We start from the raw sequence: 21,190 nt of genomic DNA on the forward strand, positions 1-21,190 counted from the left end.
CCTGGGAGACGGCGGGATCCAGCCCTCCCCTGGTTTCCAGACACCCACGACAGAAGCCACGGAGACTGACTCGGCCCGCACTTCACCACGTGGAACCTGACCTCCCCTTCAGAGGGGGGCTTACTCATGTGACATCGAGCAGGATTCCCGGTAACGTTCTTTTGATGATCAGGAAATGCAAACAGGTCTATACTGGAAAACACGATCGGTGTACTCCCAGGTTCGCTACAGTGTCTTTGTTAGGAAAAACTTCTACATTTCAGAAGTCATTCCTGTAATTTTTGTTACCGATTCACTGTATTCATGGAGGCTATGCTATTGTTTACATGCAGCTGGAGTGACGTGGAGGGGACAGAGTGATCTGTCCAGTTTATTTAGAGAAAGGAAAGAGACGGGCTTCTAGACAGCTATAGTGCAGGAGAGGCGGGGAACCCCGCAAATGCCACAGCAGAAGTGCAAATAAGGAGCCATCAGTGTTCTGGGCCGCGAGGACTCCAGGGAGTCAGAGGGAATCAGGGAAGGCTCTGGGAGGCAGCGGCGTTTGTGCTGAAATAGGTAAATACTGGGGAATCATTGACTGAGCATCCCCACTGCGGGACCGCACTGCTGGACGAGACAGAGAATCCGGCAGGGGAGACAGACCTTAAATAAGACTTCACACTAAGATTAATGAAGGGCAAATACAGTGAGTCTATAAGGAAGCTCATAGAACCAGAGGCCCTCCCTCACTGAAGGATTCTCTGACTTTGTGGATGTCCAGAAGTAGAGCACAGAGGAACTGAAGTGGGGAAGGAAAAAATGGGCAGGATTAAGATGGAGTGTGTCCCAAGACGCACGCACAGGGAAGACGGGCGTGAGCAGCACAAACACGGCTCTCTCGGGGGAGGGGTCACTGAGTCCTGGAATTCACAGCCAGGCCTGAGAACTGACGGGTCTGGAAGGCTGGACTGATAAGGGAACGGGGAACTCTTTATTGGTGGTTACCAACTGCAGGCCAGGCAGCACTATGTCCGGTTCTTAGCATGCATTACCTCGTTGAAGTTACAGTGTCCTACTTTAAAGACGAGTGAAGTGAGGATTTAAAACACTGAATGATCTCCCTAAAATAATACCGTGGGTATAAATGGTTCCACTGGGAACATCAGTCCGGAAAGGGATCTGCATCTGGGCGGAGTCCCCCTTGTTTCATTGAAAAAGAGATATGAAGAGAGTAGGCTGTTTTCCTACATATGGAGACCTGGAGAGGCATGGGGTCAGAATTAGAAATCTTACTTGGATAATTTTACATGAACGGAAATGCCATCAATGGACACTGAAGACAGGCAACTGGGTGTGAAAACACGTGTAAAAACGGAAACTTCGGACTCCACACTCTTCAGAAGGAGGTCCCGATTCCACTGAGAGCCCCCTGAAGGGTCTGTTCTGAGTGGATCGCATGTGCACCGTGCACCGTGAAAGAGGTACGCAGCCTGTCAGCACTAGTGGGGAGGGAGCTGGATGGACACACACACACACACACGCGCATACACACACATGCATACATGCACACACACACACGCATACATGCCAAGCCAAGGGTTTCTTCCCTTTTCAGGATCAACCGAACAAGGAGAACGGAGAACCTCTGAACAGAACCTCAGCCCGAGTGCCGGTCCTGAGCATCAGGAAAACCTCCTCCGAGGACACGGATTTCCGGGAAAGCGGCACGTGTTTGGAAGGGGTGAGGAAAAGCTGTCCCGTGGCCTGGTCCTGGGCTCCTCTGGACCCAGCCGGACGCACCCCAGCCTGCAGGCTATGCAGCCCTAACCTGCAGCAGCTGCGCCCGACCCTCCCCGACAACCTGCGTGCCCTACGTTCGTCTTTCGGAGAGTCCCAGGTCCAAGGTCACGTCCTCCGCCAGATCTCACCTGATTGGCAGCAATGTGCCCCTTCCTGTGTTCATTAAGTATACTCATCATCAACGTTAACGATCCGCATGCCCCTACTTGCATGTTTGCCACGTTTCCCTGGAGTTACTGTTTCCACGTCCCCTTCCCTCTGCTGCCACTCTGGGGAGAGAGCCTCTTGCATTTCATACGTCTGTGCGGGAGCTTGCGGATGACCCACTGGAGAGGACTGCAGTGGTATTTTTTTTTGACTGTTACAGTTTTTGCATTATTTGCTGATGAATTCCACAGAAACACCCAGATTTCCAGCTTTTCTGGGGAAACAGAGTCGCAGCCATCAGCTGGAGCGGCGGTGTGTGACCTCTGACCTCACACCCCCCATTCCTTATTGTCCATTAACTAACATTACTGCCTGGCCCCTGCAGGTGTCTGAATCCGGGGCACTGGCTATGAAATGTCTATTGAATTTAACAAAGTCTAATCAATAATGGTGTGTTGAATTACTTGATTCGGGATTGATTGCTTAGGTCATCTGATGTAAAATTTGCCAAAAATCACTTTAAGGTCCTTAGCTCAGGTAAGTGATAGTGCCTTTAATTTGAGGGCGGGTGGGTATGTAGGCACAAATCACCTCTTTGTCCTGAGTCTGAACCTCCCGTTTCAATATAAATAAGAATGAATATATGTGAGCCAGGTAAATTCTTGATGGAATTGGTGTAGCTCTCTTTGTTTGTAAGTTTTTGGATGTACGTGGTAAACAGGGAGGGAGCCGGATTCTGGGCTGACGGAGACGGTGTCGCAGACAACTTGGTCTAGGAGATTTAGCATGATTTTACATATCTGGCATTGTTCGACGAGTTAGAATCTCTTTCAAGTGCATTTAATAACTGCTTTCAGTGATGGGAACTTGGCAGTGTGAAGATCTTCCAGCACATTTGTAATGCTGAATAAGATAGATCATCCTTCGTTTCTTGTGCCTCACTGTTATAAAAAGGGCCACTCTTCTCATGATGTGCTCAGCCTAATGAATTAAATTTAACACCATTGGTGGATGAGAAACGGGAAAGTAAAAAAAAAAAAAACCCTTAAATGGAGTAAACTGCTAGATGGAATTAAAATATTTTTGACGTGGCTGTGTACTGAGCACGCTTTCTTCCATTAAAAGATAAACTGAGGCACACCCCGTTTTTAAGAGTTTGAGCAAAAGCTGGTTCACACGGAGTGGCAGGGAGCCGGAAGTGGTCGGGAGGGCTCCATTCCCAGGAGCCTGGGAAGACGTTGGTAGAGGAGATGTGGAAGCCAAGCAAGGGAATGACTTGGTGGGCGATAGCTTAGGTGTTTGCCTTTCTGGAACAGCCTGGCTGGCTGCTCACGACTGGTTGTCCTCAGGTTTTTCTTAACCTTGAGTTCTTGACAAGCGTAGACTTCGGTTTGGCTCACCCGGGCTGCTCAGGTATTAGAACCACCCACGTCTCACGTCTCCTTGTTGAATCCATGTGACACCTGGCTGTATAAAATGGACTTGGAGGCCTCTAAACCATGTGTTTTGAATCTTGGAGATTCTTCATGTTTTCTAAAAACAGTACCATTAATAATTCAAATGAGAAAAACAGGTAGCGAACAAAGGGATAATGAAATGTGAGACATTAAAAAAATTAATAATGTACCATAGTGTTTTGATCCACTCATTTACTGATGGGCACTTAGGTTGTTTCCAGCATCTGGCTATTGTAAATTGTGCTGCTATGAACATTGGGGTGCATAGGTTCTTTTGGATTGGTGTTTCAGGGTTTAGGGTGGAGGCAAGGGAGGGAGAGGGTTTGTTGGGGTGGGGAAAATACAGACAACTGTAATTGAACAACAATGAAATAATTAAAAAAATCAATAACGTTGAGCATCTCTCTTATAGTTCAGAGATGGGGGGAGGGTCAGGGGTATGAGCCAGGGAAGAGTCTCAAATACCAAAAGTTTAAACGTTTTAGAGTTTTTGATCACAGAAAGCTTGAAATTTACTTTCCAACTCCAATCTCACTCTTCAGAAATAAACCATCTGAATGTCTGAAATGCGGACCTCCCGTTTTTCTTTTCTCAGGCTCTCTGTCTTGGCTCCGAAAGCTATGAGCGCAATAAGAAGTGTTTTGTTACAATCTTCTTGGACACGATAGGTTTTCTGGGCTCCAGGGGACTCCGGGGAGTGTGAAGTTATGGCGAAATCTTTACACCCTGTGAGGTTACACAATTCTCTCTGTAACATCCTTGCTGCAGACGCTGGTGTGACTCGTCCAGCACAGCCTCTGAGTTCGTCCAGCAGGAGCACGAGGGCGCTAATAGCGCCCATTACAGCGGCGATTCTTCTCAATTGTAAAGGCCCAGTGAAATCGTGGGGAGGAAGCTGTGCCTTGATTGGCTGGTAAATTGCGATCAATAAAAAAGTATTTGTACCATAATTTCACCACCAAGCAGGAACTGGCCGTCCCGGTGGTAAGTCAGCATGTACATACCATCAAAACTAAAGTGTCTCACTTGGATAACTGGACTGAATTTTCTTTAAGACAACAGGGTACAATGGAAGTGGCATAAGAAGAAGCAGCCCATCATTTTTCTGCCACCAGGTTAAAAATAAATAACATATGAACGAGGACAAAGTTCAGAGAAGAACGGGGACTTGGCTCTAAATTACAGCTGAGTTGCATCGGATTATAAAGGAAAACCAACATTTTTCTTTTCTTTTAATCTAATGGTGGGTGAAAATGGTAAAGAATCAGACAGCAGATATTTTAGGCTTTATGGGCCGTACACGGTCACTGTTGCATATTCTTTTTTTTCCGTAACCCTTTAACAATGTAACAAGTAGGCCCTCCCCAGCAGGCCGTGGGGCAGCGCCATGCGGTTCCGGGCAGACTCCTGATCCACAGGAGTGCTCGCAGTGGTGAGTTCTGACGAAGGCCCCTTTGGCCTCCTGCATGCCTGCCGCCCCGTCCACCCGGGCGCTGGGCTGGCGGGCATCCCCAGCTTCTAGACCGATGCCTGAAAGCCGGGCTGTCTCTGTGCAGCGCGGCTGGAGATGAAACCTAGGCCGTAGGGCCTTTCCCGTGGTGCTTCTCTGCAGACTTTCTCGGCTTTGTGGACCCCGTCCCTGTTTATCTCTGTCTCTCCGTCCTGGACCGGGGCTTGGAGGAAACGAAAAGATAGGGACAAAGACGTCTGCCCAAAGCCCACGAGACAGCGAAGGACTCTCAGCCCCAGACGTGCACGTACGCCGCACCTGATCGCGGCCCTGGGACACCAAGCCCGCCGGCCTACGGTGACAATTACCTAGTTGTCCGAGGACAACAACCGCAAGTTCCGTTCCCTCATCACAGGCAAGCTACTCCGAGTTCAAAGAAATGTCTCATTGCCCCTAAGCCGAAGTACAGTCTGGTTGGACTGGTGTTCTTGGTATGATTGTTCCCAAATGGTTTTGGCCACAACTCTTTCAATCAGGGATCATGGCACAATCCACGTGGAATACACGGATGACCTGGTGGCACCACGCTATGGGCCTGCGTGTGCAAACAGGTGGCTCCCATCTAATCTACCTCATCTGCACGGATAGCACTGTTGTTGTTTTCAGTAACTTGGTTGTGAACACCGGACAATGCGCATTTCTCAGGAAACCCTAATGTGTGGCTCTTCTCAAAGCATCAGAAACCTGGGCACCGCCGGCTGGCACTCGAGCACAGTAGTAACCGGCCCCCTCAGCTGCCCTGATTCCGGGCAGGTGCCTCTCAGATTGCCTGGCTCCACAGACCCCTCCCCTCCCCGGCATGATCTGCCCAGCTCCCCAGAGCTTTAGAATTTGCAGGTCTTAGTAGACTTATGGCTTCTGACTCGTTCCCCCACGCAGAGAGCTTCATGTTGCGATTCTTCTGTAAAACCCACAGACCCAGTCAAAGCATGCCATGTCAGAGACTTATACCCTAGGAGTATAATTTAATAACCTCCCCATGCTCATCTATCACCATCCCAGGCACTTCCCAGTGAAGGAAGCATTTGGCAGTGTCTTAATGCACTAGGCTCCTTCCGCTCCTCTGCCGTTTGAAATAGCTGCGTCAGCTTCCTTACTGACTTAGGTAACACTTGTCTGTGGATGTTTTCCAGGGTACTTTACGAAAGCCTATAAAAGTAATTGTCAGGAATGATCATGCTCTGATTGAATAAATATGCTATTGAGGAGTTAGGTACACAATTTAAATACGGTATGAATAATTTGTTAGCCTATCTGTCAGCCTATTTCGAGAGCTCTAAATTGTAGATACATTGGTGGAAGTGCCATCCTATTTTGCAAAGCTGACAACAGTAGCTGTTTCCTGAATGCACCTGACATTATTTGCTACATTGTTCCATGCCAATCACATTTACTGCAAATTGCTTATTACTTTATTGCTGGAAACGGCAACATGTATTTACTTAGCTTTTTATTTTAGAATCAGCAGGCTATCACTTGCTTTATTAATCAGTTCCAACCTCGAGGATTATTGCCACTGGTTTCAAGTTTATCTAATTGCTGCTGCTCAAAACTGAGAAATCAGTAAAGCGGTTACCCCATCTCCCTTGAGGAATTATTGTTCCTAAGGATGCTACATTTGCTATTGAAAAAAGAAAGGCTTCCAGTTTATACATATAATTGAAAATACTGCGCGAGTAGCTTTCTGAATTCTGTTTCAGTGGTTTTTCTGTGAAAACAATCGGGCCGACCTTTCTTTAGGCACCCCGTCTCCTTTGTCTGGCTCTCACTCTCTACAAAGGTTTTCTTTTCTTGTATTCCTAGGGATCTCCCAGCAGGCGCTGCTACATTTGTTATAAAATTAAAACTGCATTTGTTAACTCACACACCATTGTTTTTATTAGCCCAGCAGAAGAGTCGATATTTCTGATTTGTTGCCTCTGGATTTTATGCCGGTTTTGATACATACAATCAGTCCAACAAGGCAAGGCAATGTACACTAACCTAAATCTGTAAAGAAGGGAAGGGAAAGTGAAAAAAATTACTTGGAAACCAGAATGTGAAGCAATCTGAAACCACAGCGTTAGATCAGCTGGACTGACTCTTGACTTTTGGAAAATGCTGAACCCCAAATGCCCAGTATTGGGAAAGGAAGGGGAGGGGAGGGGAAAGGAGGGGAGAGGAGGGGAGGGAAGGGGAGGGGAGGGGAGGGGGCATTTGCATGCTCTGTCCTGGGGAATTGCAGGGACACTTCTCCAAGACTGACATGCTCGTCCAGTTGGGCTGGGGAGGCCCCACCGACATCATGTCAAGACAGATGGGTCCCAACTCAGCTTCCGCTCTTCCTGGGCCCCAGTTGCTTCCCTATGCCGGGCCTCAGTTTCCTCACTTGTAGAATGAGAGGCTAGTTAAGACTTAGTTAGCTCTTGTACTATCAGCTCCTAAGTTCTATCACTCTGATTCCTGAGTAATAAATAAATAAATAAATAACAAAAACAAACAAACAAGCAAACAAAAAACCATCTACACGCTCCTCTTTCAACATATGCCTTAACGTATTCTCTTCAAGAGAGGGAAGACAATGGGGAAAAACAGGGAATAAGTGGTAAAAGATATAACGGTGAGAATTGCTGAAAATTGTAGGTGCTGTCATCCATTTCCCCGACTCCCTCTGTGAACCGTAAAAGTCTCCCAGCAAAAATACGTAGAGAGAGCCAGTTCCAAGTTTGTCCCCATGACCACGAAACATAGGTGGGCTCATTGCCTCGGAGTTCTGCCTCTTAGCAAAGCAGCACCCAGGCCGCCCCACGGCGGCGCCAGAGAGGAGCTCCGTGCTAGGAGGGAACGCGTGGCGGTAACAGACGTGCAGCTGCGCTCCAGCGCGCGCGAGGGCTGCGTCGTTACAAATGCATGATTGGCGCCCAGCCTGTGGCGATGCGTCGAAAACACATATTCAGACACTTTCTCCGTGGTGTGTCTTCTTTCTCCTTCCCCGTTTCTTCTGCACGTTGTACCCACTCGGGCCTATGCACTAAACAGAAGATGACGGCTCGTGCGCACTGTGGCGGGGGAACCCGCGAGGGAGGCGCGGAGTTAGAGCCCAGTGTAGGAGTGCATGGTTTGCCGAAGGCCTGGCTCGCTCACGCAGACTGAGCCTAACACGCCGAATCGGATACAGGGACACAGCCAGAGGGCCGAGGGTAGGAAGGAGAAGGTGGTCCCGCTTGGATGGAGGGCTGGGGACGGCGGGCTCGGGAGCACGTGTGTGTGGAGCCCTAGCCCCTGCCTGCTGTCCTGGGGTGGCCTTCGTGCCTCTGCCCTTCCTCCCTTCCTCCCTTCCTCCCTCCCTCCCTCCCTCCCTTCCTTCCTTCTTTCCTCCCTTCCTCCCTTCCTCCCTCCCTTCCTTCCTTCTTTCCTTCCTCCCTTCCTCCCTCCCTTCCTTCCTCCTTCCCTTCCTTCCTTCCTGCAGCTCCACACTGCGAAAGGGACGCTGACCGTGTGAGCCAAGGGGTCCCGTCGCCGAAGCAAGGCGGGTGTCTCGAGTTCTCTCGGAATTGGGAGAAAAGGAACAAGGAGAAAAGATAAAAACGGAATCTTAGAAAAGGGAGGGAGCCTATTCTGAGATAGCAAGGGCCAGGCGGCCTGGGCACGTCGTGGGTTCATAACCCGGGTGAAGTCCAGGTGGGCGTGGTTCTGCAACAGTGGCCCTTTCCTATGAAGGACCGACCCCTCAGCTGCGGTTGTCAGCTGACACCCAGGGGCAGGGATCCAGACAGCTCCCGCCCTGCTCCTGCTCTGTGCTAACAACTCCCTCCTACTGCGCATGTCCAGGCTGCGGCAGATTTGGTCAAGCGATTACGTCACCCCGTTGGTTTAACGCGACTCACGCCAGCCCACTCGCTAGCGCGAGAGCCGCTTCCTTCCTTCCAGCCCATGTCGGGGGGCATCTGGTGTCATTCTCTCTGCCGAGGAGCTCCTTGGGCCAGCGTCCACATGCCTGAGTCCCACGTGCGTGTCAAGGTCCTCCTCAGATGCCACCTCCCCCTTACTCCCGCTGGGCGCCCACTAGGAGCGACCATTCTTCCACGGAACAGCACCCATGGCCCTGTGTACCCTTCCTGCAGTCCTTCTCGCGTTGACCTTGCAGTCTGGTATTTATGAATGTGCCCTCCAGTGGGAGGCGCGCCTGTCTTACTCGTTTGTTGGGTCTGCTTTGCTTGGGCCCTTGATCTAGTGACTGATAATTGCAACACCTCAACCCCTCTTTCTGTTGCTGGCACCTGCATCTCCTTCACCCATTTCAACGTTAAACTGTATCTGACTCTTCCATTGCTTTCATAGCCCGAGGCCAGTCAACTGCCAAACACTCCCAATTACATTCCACCCCCTTTCCTCCCCACAGTCAGGCCCCCATCATCTCCTGAGCCAGGTACCAGGAGCCCCCCATGGCGCATCCCTGCTTCCAGGCTATGCTCATCGGGTTTATCCTCAGCACAGGTAGCACAGGGACCTACCTAGAACACAAACCTCACCCAGGTCATAACTGGATTAAACTTTTCCATGGTTTCCAATCACCTAAAGATGGTGGGGAGTATGGCGCCCCCTCTGGTATTTATGGCACATGACACCCTCTTTGACTGGCACCTCCTCTGCCTGTCCAGGCTCATCTCCAGATCCCACACCGCCCCCACTCGCCGTGCTGTTTATTACCCTGACAGTTTTCTCGCGCTTGCCCCTCTGGTTTGGACGCCTGACAGCACACGGTCTACATGGGAGCAGCCTCTGTCCGTTCTTTAAGAATGTTACCTTCTTCAAAGATGTTTGTGCACACTTTCACTCCCCTGCTCTTCAAGACTTCAGACTCCCAAGTAATTGTGGCTTCCCTGTACACACCTTGGCCACTGCACACACCCCATTTATTATCATTAGCTGCCTAGGAGGCTGTCTCTGAGCTCTCGGAAAACGTGCGTATGTCTTTGAACACCTAAGGCGTAGGGCAGGGCCGATGCTATAACAGTGCTCAAGTAGCAGTGTTGAACGAGTGAATGTTAATACAATATTATATGAATAAAAGCCATCTAAACGGTGGCAATAAAACATAACTTTTATTGCTGGGACCCCATAAAAAACTACTAAAAATAATGTAAAACAATTAAAGAGCAGGTTAAATTAATCTGGGTCCAAACAGCCTGACTGAGGTTGTTGGAGTTGAAAATGCATGCGGTAGTGGCAGGTGGACGGGGGAGCCGAGACCGAAAAGGTAGACGGGAGGTAGGGAGTGGTCGCTCAGTGGCTGTAAAGAGGAAGTGACACGGCAGGTTTCCATGTCATTCGGATTGCTCTGGTACCCGTTTGGAAGATGGATCTAAAGGCCAAAGACTGGAAGGAGGGCAGTGCATTGGGAGATGCAAGCAGCATGGACATAGAGAATGAGGAAGGCTCTGACTAGAGCAGGGGCAGCTGGAAGAGGAAGGGGTGCGTTTGAGAAAGATTTAGAAGTAAAATTGACAGGAACTGTTGATTTGGGGAAAGGAGGTATTGACTGATTGATTGATTTTTTTTTAGTCACCATTGAGGATACATTGTACCCACGACATAACCAAGTTGCATCAGCCACTTGGTGACGGCTGAGTAACTGAGCAACGGCCATCCATCAAGCCCCCAAAGAATCGACTGGAAGTAACACACCTCACGGCTCTTCACTGGGGACAGTAAATATTGGCAGACAAAGGAATAACCAATACCAGGTACGCAAGAGCAGTAGCGACTCTTTGCCTAAATAAACTCCCAGAATAACACACTGTATGGGGCATTACAGGTCACTGTCGTGGTTGTTGTTGTTAGTCTAGGTGTTAACTTGAGAACGGTGTGCCAACGCCAGCCACCTCGCACACGGGTAAATGAGTTTCTGCTGTGAATCCCTAGGCAGATGCAGTCGACGGCGGAGGTGGGAGTAAGAATCACGGCTTGTGAAAAAGTTGTTCTGAAGTTTCTGGAAACAGCACTTGCAAATCGCTGGGGATGACTTTAGGTTTCAGCTCCTAAATAGGATTTTCTTCTATCAACTAAATTTCCTTGTATCCTTCTCTACCTAAACAGACCTAGAAATCCTTCAGAGAAACCCATAAATAGAGAAAGGGGCCCCCATCCTCTCGCTGTTTTTGAGGGTAAGCAAAAACATTGAACCGAGATATGTAACATGCAAGGGCAAGGGGGATGTGGGGCGCTGAGGTGGTTGCTACGTTCATTTTTGATGCCGCCTTTTTGTACTGAAATCAAAACGGTTTTTGATGTTGCCAGGTGTCATTAGCATGGAAACACCGAAACAATAGGAGGCATATAAAGTAATAAAAAAGGACTACGGGACCAGCTCTAATTATAACCTAAATAATGGGAACCACAATCAAACGAATGAACTGAAAACACTGAGCACACTCAACAGCATCTCAATTGAAAGAGGCAAGTATTCTCGCCTAAAATGATGTGAGCTGCACCCGATCCGGAGAGTAATGCAAGCACAGCGTTTTCTTTGTGTGTGTGTATGGGAAAGCCAGCCCTTTTGAGAGTTAGAATAGCTTTCAAGGCTCCTGATTTAAATTTCAAACTCTTGATCATAGCTGGGGAGCAAAGGTTTTTATCTTGGAATTGGAAATTGAGTTCTTTAGCTCTACGCTGAGCGATAATATTAAGCATTTTGTTGTATCCACCATGCAAGCGGAGTTCCCCACTGTGCCTTCCAAGCCCCGGTGAATGAACCATATTTGGATTTGCTTATCGGGAAGAGACATTTAGAAAGACAATGCACTTGTCCTGCAAGACCCAGACTCCTGATGCTTTCAGATAGGCCTGTGGAGAGCTGCAAAATGGGCCCTAAAATCAGGCTGACATGGTTGCTTAACAACCTTCAGTGTGCTCTGCGGGCTCAGGGAGTCCACGGTGTCCCCCACAGGGCTGCTGATGGCAGCCGTCATAATTAGAACACACGAATCAAAAACGCCAGGTGAAGGTTTTGCCTCGGAAGAAAGAAAAGGCAGATGGAGGGAATTACCGTACCCTTTGACGATTAAGCCCTTTCGTGCAGCTGGATGGCTGGGGAGCCCCCCGCCGCATGAATGGGTCTGGGGGGCGGTTGACAGAAGCCTCACCCTTCCTACACCCCGGCTTCAAAGTAGCAAAGGGGGCAGGGACCCTCTGCCTTGTCAATTCACGGGAAGGAGTCCAACCTCAGCCTTTCTCCCAGCCTCTGGTGAAACAGGTAACAGTGTTCGTCTTAAGTTTTGTTTCTGAATATGGAAAATGACTTGGCAATCTTTTTTTACAGGAAGAAAAGCTCCATAACTTAAAGGGACATGACCTTGAACGAGATTTGCTGAACTTTAATATGACTGGATTTTTTCCAACCTTTACGGGCTCTTGATTTTAAAATCTGCCAGACAAAAGCCCTGCCAGGAAAGCTGTTATTATAAAGATGCTTCTCAACGGGGAGAAGTGGGTTAATTGCAAGCTCTTCAGTGAAATAAAGGGGGTTTTTGCAAACAAGTGCAAAACTGACGGACTGTGCCGTGTTGCTCTTATGGAAAACAACCGTAAGAGAGGAATATTTGAAATGGCAAATGTCTGACATAGATAGATGCTATGAAATTTGCTGGGAGAGGTCTGTACGAGATTTCAGATTACTCATAAACAATTACCCATCTGACCTCGATATGAGTATAGAAATCCATTAGCAATAAAATTTTCAAACATAATTGTACACTAAGAAGTATGTATTTTCCCCCTATCAATTTGTGGTGACAGGATCTAGTTTAATACCACAATCTAGACATATTTATGTTTTTATCTTCTTTTCCACTATGTTGCTTTTGAGATTGAGTAAACATAATTCGCAATGAAGAGCCAAAAAGTAAATTGTGAATTTGTTGTGAAGATTTTCTTTCGGTTTTCTATGACTTTTATGAAAACTGAAACTCCGCTTTTGAGCCAAAATCAAAGCTTCAATATATACAAAAACGTGTGCCTCTTTATGTACAAGCAGTTGGAATATTTTGTTTTAAATAGAGCTAATCTTGGTAGTATTCCCCTGACCCTAACCATTTTAAGAGAAGAATCGCGCCATATTTTTGCATGACTTAGATGATAGCATCGTTTGAGATAATAATGTGAATGTTTTCCAATTACCTGAAAAGTAAGGGTTTATATTTGACCGTGTTTAATAGGAGTAAGCCGAAATGCAGTGGGCAACACTGCTCCGAAACACTATTATCATACAGACTAATAGAACCTCTGATGAATCCATCAAAGAAATTACAGAGCAAATTGCCTTTCTGCCCACGTGTCCTGAGAGTGGCCGTCCCGGGAGACATGCGCCTCCCCTCTGCCTATTAAGTAAACGCGTATTCTCGGGAATACACAGTCGAGCAAGAACACAGCAGTGCCCAGTGCCTACTTTCATTCTGGCACTAGTCAGACTGGACGTTTCTCTGTCTGATTTGAGCTCCACTCGAAAGCGATCGCGTATTTACATCAGAGAGAGCGAGGGTCTCCGGCGCGTGGGCCACATCCACCTGCATCCGTTGTGCAGGGCGGCGTTGAGTACGTGTGCACGCACACTCGCACACTTGACGCAGCTCCACATAATGGCTGTCTCGCCCCGCTCAGTGCTGAGCCAGTTGGGGGGACAGGGGAGGCCAGCACTACCAACTACTCTGATTCCTATTTTACTTCTCTGAAATCTGCACGTGAGCATCCAAAGGGCCAGAAGTCAGTCGCATTGAGTCAAATGCTATTCACATTGTTTACTAACATACCAAGGACCCACCTTTACTCTCCTGCTTCGTTTTTTTTTAAATCATGACTTTTATTTACTGTTTGCAATGAACTTTTTGCTATTAGGAGCAAAATCAAAAGAGGGTCGCAACTTTCAAAAGTATTCGAAGTTTCCATTATTTCATGAAGTGTGCACAGTGTGAAACGTTTCAAAGAATGTACAAACGGTATCTTATAAATGTCATAAAAAGCCCCCACACCAAAGGGAGCAGAAACTTGAGTAGCTCGAAGAGGCCGCGTCTCTCTCAAACAACTGGGCTGACACTTGATTCTTTTATTCAAGGCGATTTGCATACTATGCAGCTTTTCCAGTCTCTGAGCTTTAAAACCGGTCATTTGAGGCGGCTCCTGCCCTGGGAAAACCGTATCGCTTCCTTCCTGGGGTTTCCGGTGTGTCCTGTAAGTGCCCCTTTAAGGCCTGCAGCGTGTGGCCGTGCGGTCACCTTTTACACAGTCGTGTCCCCGTCTAAACTGTGAGTCGTTAGGGCAAAGGAGCTGGGCTTTGTACCCATGTTAATCTGAGGACCAAGGAGAGGATCGGGCACACAGTAAGCAGGAAAAGGTAACTTGTCTCTAAATATAGCAGACATTTCCACAGAGGAACAGTCTCAGTGCAGCCTGAGGAAGGCTCTCTTTCTCCTGCTTCAGGAGCCGAGATGCAGAAGAATGCAGTCCAGGGTAGGACCGTTTTGGAAGCATCTGAATGTTTCAGTTTCCTTAAAGCCTCCCTCTCCCGAGCCTGGTGGAAACATCTCTAATGGGATGGACGAGCTTCCTTCCACGCTAGCCTCACTTCTCCGTTACGAAGTGTCTGGTTCGTTTCTACCCATAGCAGTCAGTCTTCTCTTTGCATTTCCATCCCTACCCCTAGCGACAGGAGCCGTGCCTTCTAACTTCCCCTGTCTGAAGGGCAGCCAAGGAGACACTTAATAAGGAATAACTGATAGGATGTACCGTGCAATTAATTATTGTTCGAATTTGCTTCTAAAAAGTGCCCTAGTGCAGACAGTCTGGAAAATGTTCTTAGGAACACCTTTCCGTTTAATGCTTCGCAGATCAAATTGTTTTCCCTGAGTGGAGCAAAGGGAGCCACTTTATACCTCCCTGCCTGCCCACGTTCCAACTCTGCTCAGGCCCCGCCTGCCTGCATACCTGAGTGCCAAAGTTGCTAACAGCCAGGGTTTGCCGGAAGTGCAGACAGTAGCTTCCTTTCTGCTCTGTGCCAAGCTCACGCGATGTGGTCAAATTGAATAGGTCAGAAGCATTTCCCGCACAGTCCCAAGCAGGCACGGTGAGGTCGTGCTGGACGCAGAGCCGGTGGCATCGGCGGTGGTGCCGGCTCTTCCCCTTACTGGGCACTTCCTTGGGAACGCCTCCCGCTCTGATAACTGGAGTGACACTAGCCCCCTGTCTCCTCAGGTCGCTGGAAGGATTAAATAAGGGGACACGTGCAAAGTACTCAGGTCAGCACTTAGCATCTAGCAAGTTCTCAGTAAGTGGTGGCCTGCATGATGAGGAAGAAAATAAAGGACCTACCATTTCTACTGGCCAACACAGGGCTAAAGATAGAACATAGGTTATTAGTAATAACCATCCAAGATCAAAGGCGAATAAAGATTCAGGTCTATATAACTTCTTCTTGGGTCTCTTCTCTTTTTCTTTTTAATTTAAAGGGGGCAAGAGAACTTCCCACAAGGAAAAGGTAGTTCTTACTCGCTACAACATTCCTCAATTATCCAGAAAGCCTCCTTTCCCATTTGGGCCCATGGGCAGCTGAAAGTAGGTTTCTCTCTGTGGAGTTTTGTGACATTTGAGGTTGCCACAAAGTACTAAGGCTCTTGCTGCCATGTGGCTATGCAAAGCAGGTCATATTTGTGTAGGTAACAGTTTAAAGTCAGTAAGTATCAAAGTTAATAATGATTATTTATTTTCTCTTTTAGATAGGGGATTTCTCTGAGAATTCACCAGGAATACCATTGTCCCCCTCCTGTTTCTCATGGTTTGGCATAGGTATGGAATCACAGACATGATGTGCTAATACCACATCTCGTTTTTATTTTTCCTTTTCTTCCTTTGTAACGACCATTTCTTACGGTGCAGCGTAAGCATGGAGTCATGAAAAGACGTAATAACAGACACGTTTTCCCTTACTCAGAGCAGTGCCTCCCATCCCTTCTCACCTTGGTTTCTATTCAGGCATTGTTTCATTTACATATGGTGACACTTAAGTCACAATCCTTAAGGCAGATTGCTCCCCTACCCCCACATTAAGATACTGTAAGGCTGTCCCATTCCACTCAGACACAGAGCGTGCACGTGCACACGTGTGAGATGCATGCATGTATTTGTGCGTTCTCATTATAATTATATATGTCAGCTCAAGACCACGTCTGAGCCAAGATTTGCAAGAATGCCGCAGTCTGCTCGCCCCTTTCTGGACCCTGAGTGAAGTCTCGGAGCCAGGGTGAGAAGACCAGCCGAGGTCCGCGGGCTGGTCCCCAACAGCGCCCTCCACGGGACTGCTATTCCATGCTTTCTGCCAGCATGCATTCAACTTTTTAAAATCCTTTTGGCTTCAGATAAACTAACTTACATTATTATCCACCCATGGGTCTGCTTATTGTCATTCTCCTGTCTTCTCACACATGGCTCCAAAGCAGTCTCACGGCTCCCACTTCTGGTGGGTCCCCTAATTCAACATTCCGCTTGGAGCCTCCCTCTTGGCTAAAGCATTTTCTGACTAATTCCTCAGAGCTTTTGCCACTCAGCACGTGGGCACATCCTCTCTGACTTTCCATGCTCATCTGATGCCTTCACTGTGAATACATTCCATTGTGCTTTCATGAAATTATTTCAAGAGCGCATGCCATGACCCTAAACATATGGCAAGTTTCTAAACGCTGGGTGATGCCTTTCAAGTCTCTCTTAAAGCGATCTCTCTCCCATAGTGTAGGTCCCATTGGGATACTCTTTACACACTCAGCACGAAGCGTTAGTTGGATAAACTTGAACATGGTGATGGGCCAAGGGAACGGGGTATTTGTATTTTACAGCCAAGGACTTTCACACTGGGATGGCCGTCTCTCAGCCTGAAATGTTACAACCCTCTTGAGTAACTGGCAGGAATAACTAGAATAAGAAAAGAGAAAAAAATTTCCCCATAAAAACTTTTCTGAAGAGATCGAAAATTCAAAAAACAATTAATTTGATGAGAATGAGGAATTCACAGGAGGAAATAATAGGAAGGGACAAAACATAGATCATTGGAAAACTTCCCAGTTCGTTTGACAAGGCTAGAATAACTGTAAAATAAAAGCATAGCAGAAGGAAAAGACAAACCTGAAAACTATTCACTAACGTCACTTGTGAACCTAAGATGGAAAAACTATAAAGTCTGAGCAAATAGATTTCAGCGGCATCCCTTAAAAATAGTGGATTCCATAGGTTTCTCTGTGGGATTGCGAGAAGAATACAAAGTGAGGTCTTTTATTACTATAACATTAGGAGTATAGGGATGAAACTAGTGGGACTATTTTCATACCGAAAAGACCTTCAATAAAACTGAACACTTATTTCTGATTAAAATAAAAACAGAAACTCTGCGAATATAAAGAAAATACATTTCTCAAGCAGCAAAGGACAGGTTTCGGAAGACAACTGTCCCCTTTGCTGGGTGGTGGTGGAACCAGCCCCGTGTGACCTAGAATCAGACCAGAATGGCCGTCACTGCAGCCGTTAGGGTTTTACTGTCGGGCTGTCTGGACCAGGGCCATAAAATGGGAAAAGTAAACTCGAAGTACCAATACTGAAACAGAGTATGTAAAATTACATTTAAAAAATGTTATACTTAAAGAACCATCAGAAAAACCATGAGAAAAATAGGAGTTCGACGAGCTACTGAAATTCAATTTTTTAAAGATTTTATTTATTTATTTTTAGAGAGGGAAGGGAGGGAGAAAGAGAGAGAGAGAGAAACATCAATGTGCGGTTGCTGGGGGTCATGGCCTGCAACCCAGGCATGTACCCTGACTGGGAATTGAACCTGGGACACTTTGGTTCCCAGCCCGAGCTCAATCCACTGAGCTACACCAGCCAGGGCTGAAATTCAATTTTAATCTGTGAAAAATAATAACTGGTTAGAAAGAAAATTGGGAAAAGGAGGCTCTTTCACAGCAAAAATAACCTCCACCACCACCACGAATCTAGTAATCTGGTAGTAACCTTAAAAACTAGGCCAGAGAGAACTATACATATTTTTGTTTCCAAATACTTAATATTTTAAGTACATAAACTCTTTTAAAATTAATCTAGAAACTGCATGCAGTGTTAGGAGTCTACTTGTAGGCTGTGAGTAAAAATAAAACGGTTCTGAAATTCCCCGGGAAGAGTGGCTATATTACAGGAGCCACGAAAAGGATAATGCAAACGTCTGGGAAAGAAATCAGTCCCCTGGCTTGTTTTTAAAAGGTTAGCCATAGAGACACGGTAAGTAGCATGGTGTCGCATGGTCACAAGAATTAACACCTAATGTGCAAAACCCAAACCCAAACCAAAAGTGGAGTGGTTCGAGAGACAGGTACTAGACAGGAATTCAGCATGTGGTTCAGACTGTATTTTAAATTAGACAAGGAAACGCTTCCTTTCCCGATGTGCACACATCATATCAAGAACTGTCGAAGATTTAGGTATGTAACACGATCGAGTCCAAAGTGTGATATAAAACGGAGATGAGATGGCAAAGCCCCAGACCTGGCGGAAGGCGGCCGGCAGCGCCCCGTACTCAGGGGACGGTCCCGGGTGTGGGGCTCCGCGCTTTGTCACCTCGGCCGAGCTGGAAACGCACCGCCCAGAATTGGCGCCCCTCTGTGGTTCTGGCTTAGAAGTATCTAAATGGGAGAACCGGTCAAGGCTTGCAAGGTGAAAATGAAGCAGCAGGTTTCACGCTGCTCAGTGATCACCGTTAGAGGCAGTGAGAACAGATGCAAAGGTGCCAGTGGACCCCACGGGTCCTGACTCCCCCAGCTCCCTGTCTCGGGCCCACCACCCCAGGCGTAAGCCACGCCCCCACGCCTGGGAATGCTGGTCTCCTCCACCGCCCCCTGTCCAGCTGCTGGATACGCCCGGTCCCCGGTCTCCGGCTGCCTAAGCCTCCAGCCACCCCCTGTCTCCCCCTCAGCTATGCAAGACCCAATTTCTATCAAAACTCCTTGTTCCACAATACTCACACATGTCCCATTTCCCCAGATGAACCCTGACTCATACACCCAGTAGAAACACCCACCCCCTAAGGTGGGATTCCTGTGCGAAGCTCTTGGATCGAAAACACAAGGTTATAGGAGAAGAGGCTCTCTTATTCTAAGAAATGGATGTTGCTTCCACGAACTGTGTTTATTTTTATATTTCTTTTTATAGTGAGAATTGTGAGCTAAGTCTTCACGATCCATCTCAGAGCAAAGATCCTAACGATGCATTTCTTGTTTGGCTAAGGATGTCTAAGCAGAGGAAGAACATACTCATGCCTGGGTCGAATTCTGACTTTCGAGGCCAGGCTAACTCATGAGGAGGAACCCACAGGATTGTGTGACAGAGTGAATGTGTCCCGTCACAAAGCCGCCGAGTCCAGCCAAGAAGACGGGGCAGGAGCCATTGAAGGCACTGCCTGGGTGGCAGGAACACTTTTGATTCTTAATCCAATAAAAGGTTCATTAGCTTCTTTGCTCTGAATCTCTGAAAGGGTGGACGGACAGATCAAAGAAGAGGAAACTTTCAAAAATGGAGTTCTTATAATACAAGTACCCACACTATGCCTCTCTTACAGTAAAATGAATAATGTTAACGCAAGTGCTTCTACATTAGTGAATGCTGAGTTAAAGTAAGAATCAGAAAAGCAGGGTAGGAGGCTGGGATTCGTGGAGAAAGCACTAGGTTTGAGACGATCCTTTCCCTGCCTTTGAGGGACTGTGGAATTTTTAGCAATTCCCTTGATTTCAATGAAGCTTATATTCTGCATCTGCAGACAAGGGGAGATGTGTCTATGCAGTCAAAATCTTGACAGCCTTGAGTTAGATAAGCTTTATAAACAGGTGCGTGGTGCTATATGGTAAGAAGAGATTTTTCATAAATTTATTATCGGTTTTAACAAAAAAAATGCATTTCTCAGAATAGTACACAGTACATAATAAAAGTTTACTGTATATTGTTGAATGAATACTTTCTTTTTCTCTTTGGGTGGACTCCTGTGCAGAAAATAATTGCTTTCAAGAAAGCGGAGTCCCAGCATAAGCGAAGAGAAAGCGAAAGCCCAGCCACTGCCCACAGGTACAGGACGGTCTAGAGAGCGGGTAGACTGATACGGAGACTGTCACCTCAGCCGAAGGGCTGGCGAGGTTTAGCACATGGTCTGTGTTTACGAACATAGTCACAGGGATGCTTTGAGACTACAATGAGCAAGTTATAATCAAGGGGGGGCAGATTTTATTCTAACTTGGAGAACTTTCTAAGCATCAGAACTGTTCTAAAATGAAAAAGACTAGTAACCCGTGAACCACAGAGATGGATTCCAGGAAAAGAAGTTCAACTGCAGTTTGTTCCATGGGGATGCTGCCGAGGAGACGCAGGCTGGGAGCTGGGTTGGACACACTTGAAATTCCCGTTAAAAGTTGTCATCTGGTGTTATGGGTACTCAACAGGTGGCAGTTATAATCAAGGTCTAATACGACAGAACTATAATCTATTAGAAAACATGCACTAATCATAAGTAAAACTGACTTCCCTTTACTGATATACAAGCCTTTGTTTCGGGGCTATAACTGAATAGAAACCACCAATTCAGGATGGACAGAGCAAAGAGTTGAGCAATTCAAAGTTAAGAATTTTCATGTCCACATCCTAAATCCTTGTGACCTAGAGCAGAAGGTAATTTAAATTTGCGGGGGCCTCTTGTATAGCACTTATGAATGTGGTGGTTGGACCGGATGGCCTTTAAGTGAGATTTCAACTCTCAGTTCTGTAGATTTGTCAATGGGCCTGTCCTGAATCACAGCTAAACCCCTTGGTCAACTGTACCAACCCCCGATAGGATTCCCGGATATGGGAATGGGGGCATGTTCTATGAAGCAACGATTCTCACTGAGCTGTTACTAGCTATGTCCTTAAAAGTCCCATGACGGGCTTGGGGGCCCACTAAGTAATGTGAAATGAGGAATTTCAAGTCTACTGGATGTTGAAGCAAAAAAAAATATTCCTTGGGCTACAGAGTTTTTGAGGAAAGGCTAAGGAGCTGAGATTTAACCTGAAGAGGTGAAGCCCGGGTCAGTCTTTGGCCACAGTAGTTAGGGACTCACGGGACATCAGGAGGGTACGGAGAGCAGATGCTTTCCGTGCTGGGCGAGAGCAGAAGAAGATGAATGGATTTAGAGGAAAGTGGAAGTGATTTCCTTTCCTTTCCTTTCCTTTCCTTTCCTTTCCTTTCCTTTCCTTTTCTTTTCTTTCC

This window comes from Phyllostomus discolor, chromosome 11 (assembly GCF_004126475.2).
Source record: "Phyllostomus discolor isolate MPI-MPIP mPhyDis1 chromosome 11, mPhyDis1.pri.v3, whole genome shotgun sequence".
In the NCBI taxonomy this organism is placed as follows: Eukaryota; Metazoa; Chordata; class Mammalia; order Chiroptera; family Phyllostomidae; genus Phyllostomus; species Phyllostomus discolor.